The sequence below is a fragment of the Lipotes vexillifer genome, unplaced genomic scaffold (genome assembly GCF_000442215.2).
Source record: "Lipotes vexillifer unplaced genomic scaffold, Lipotes_vexillifer_v1.1 scaffold1477, whole genome shotgun sequence".
Lineage (NCBI taxonomy): Eukaryota > Metazoa > Chordata > Mammalia > Artiodactyla > Lipotidae > Lipotes > Lipotes vexillifer.
In genome coordinates, this window is record NW_006776536.1 from 111315 (window position 1) to 114094 (window position 2780).

At 59.4% G+C, this 2780-nt stretch overlaps 1 protein-coding gene across 1 annotated transcript in view; it reads right to left on the reverse strand.

Annotated features, from left to right (window-relative positions):
- The window catches only part of PPP6R3 (protein phosphatase 6 regulatory subunit 3), a gene marked incomplete at its 3' end in the record, with an annotated part of 111024 nt that extends 110691 nt beyond the window's left edge, over positions 1-333 (reverse strand). Inside the window, exon 1 of the mRNA XM_007450450.1 lies at positions 224-333. The remainder of the gene's footprint in view (positions 1-223) is intronic.
- Between the last annotated feature and the right edge of the window lie 2447 nt (positions 334-2780).

Here is a 2780-nt window from a genome sequence, read left to right on the forward strand (position 1 = left end):
GCGAGCAAGCGGCTGACAGGCGCGGGCGGGGACGAGCCGGGGAGCCCGGGCGCCGCGCCTCCCCGGCCGCCCAGCGGCGAATTCCGGGGGGGAGGGGAGGGGGCCGGGACGCTCCCTCCCCGAGCCGCCGAGGCCGGGCTGAGGGGCCCCGCCGCCGCCCACGCGCCGCACACCCCGCGCACCCCGCGCCGCGGCCCGCTCCGCCGCCCCCTCCCCCCATTACCTGGAGGTGCCCGCGACTCGCCGCTAGTTGCGCTCAGGCGGGAAACACGCTCACCGACACCATCAGCGAAGCGCCCAAAATGGCGGACGTATCAAGCAGGCCTTGAGTTCCCCCCGCCCTCCCTCCGGCCGCCTCGCGACCAATCAAGGCCCTGCCCCCGCCCCCGGCTCCACTTTCATTGGCCTCCCTCTCCCGCCCCCTGCAACCTATTGGGTCACACTGCTGCCCCGTTGCACCCACTCCGATTGGCTCGCAGACCCCGTCCGTCAAGTGCGAGGGGGGCATTCTTTTCCCATGGACTTGACGGATCCGGAACCTCTAGGACCCCGGAGTGTGGAGAAACAAATCAGAAACCGAGAGAAACCTGGCTGGGTCCCCCTACGCCGTAGCAACAGCAGGGCCTCCGCTTGACGGACGCTTCGGACCACCAATCCGATAGCCAATGCTTTTTAAAACTAAATTGAGCCAAACCAATCATGGCCGTAGCTCTGGGAGCTGCAAGAGAACCAATGGGGTAGCGAGACCGGCGGGCAGGCGGGTCGGAGGGCCTGGAGGAAGCCGGTGATGACGTGAGCCACAATGTGTTTCGGCGGCGGAAGTTCTTTAGAGTGGGGGAATTAGCTCAAGTGGTAGAGCACTCGTTTAGCATGTGAGGGGTAGTGGGATCGACGCCCGCATTGTCCACGGCTGAATTTTATAGAGGTTGAGGGGTCGCCCGTCCGTGATGATCACTTTGTTCTCAAAGGCGGCGGCAGTACCAGGATGTTACAGGGACAAAGTGAGGGGCCAGGTGTCCCAATCTGCGCGCCCAGTTTCGTGAGGGAGGAGAAGTGCAGAGACGCGGGGGGTCTTTGTTTTGCCTCGCGGAAGGATTTACGCAGGAGCCTCTTCGAATCTAGTGAGCACTTGGTCTGTGCCCAGCCTGCGGGGGTGCGCAGGGAGCAGAAGGTCCCGGCTTTGACGTCTGTGGGAGACGTCAGACTCCACCTGGGCAACACCAGGTAAGTAAAGCAGACCGCAGAGTGGTCGGGCTCTTCCTGAGCAGGTTACATTTCCACCCACGGGACAGGGAGAACAGAACCGTGGGCCTAGGTCTGGGTGGCAGGGAGAGAGACCTGAGACCCCAGGGTGGGGCTTTGGAGCAGGTTGGGTTGTGGTGGGAGAGGTGACGCCCCGGGGGAAACCAACAGTCCCAACGCTCAGATGGGTGCCGGGCCTGGAGTCGTAAAGAGGACCCCGTGCAGGGAGGATGGCAGGTTTCTCTGGGGGCACTGGCTTGGTCAGAGATGACCACTCCACCTCAACGACAGGAGGCAGGCTCACTGCGGGGCTTCCCCAGGCTGTCTCCCAGAGGCCAGGCCTGAGAAAAGTGACAGAGCTTGGCCCCTGGGGGTAGCGGGATGGCAGGACCATTGGAGTTGGCCCCTGGGCTGCCTTCCCAATGCTCAGCATCCCACTGCACCCCTATGTACCCGCCCCAGCTGGCCCTCCACCTCCCTGACTCAGACTCTCTGAGCCCCCGTGCCAAATGGCAGGGAGAATGGAGCTCAGCTTGAACTGGGTCAACCCCAGCACCTGGGGAGCTGGGTCTCTGGTGCAAACATGCCTCTGCCCCAGCTCACCCCTTTCAGCGAGCCTGTGGCTAGAAGCAGAATCTAGAACGAGTTCATTGCTTGTAGATTATCATCCCAACATTTCATGTTAGTTAACTGAGACCCAGAAAGTATTTAGACACCCGTATTGGCTGAGTGACCTTGGCTGGGTGATCAGTGCCCCTCTGAATCTCCAGGTCTTGTCTGTAAAGTACTGGTGATAATACCTACCCACCTGTGTCCATGCCCTGAAGGGCACTGGGCCTCTAGGAAGGCAGCAACCAAGGGCAGATGTTACTTGTCTTGATTCTTCTGTTCGGAAGAGGCTCAGAGCCTTGCCCAAGCCACACAGCTAGTGAAGAACACAGTCAAGATTGAAACCAGTTCAGAAGACGTGCTTGGTGCAGAGGGTTAGGGAGAGGAACATACACACAGATAGCCCGGGGTGGGGCAGAGGCAGGCATACCCAGCAGAGGGAACTGCAGAAGCATGGTTGGGGGAGGCACATCTGTTGGAGGACCAGGTCGTGGTGATCACAGGTCTGGGGGGAAAACAATGGGAGGGACTCGTAGCAGCTTTGGAGGATACACAAAGGAACTTGGGGTACATCCTCAGACAGCGAGGGCCAGGAAAAGCTTCAGAGCAACAGAAGGGTGAATTCAGGGCTGGCCATACTTTCAAAAGGATTGTTTGGATTAAGAGCAGCAAGGCTGCGCTATAGCAGTAGCATAGGACCAGAGGGGCAGTGCCTGGCGACTGGACCTAGGAGCATGGCAGAGGCTGCAGGGAGCCCCGGGACAGTAAAAGCACTCTCTACAACGTGATGCTTTAAATAACATTAAATATGAGATGAACCCTGTGCTGTTGAGCAGGACTGAAAACTGAACTTTCTGTTTCTAGATCCATTGGGCTAAAAGCTTCTTGAGGTTAGTTTTTGTTTTATTCACTGCTGTACTACAGTACCT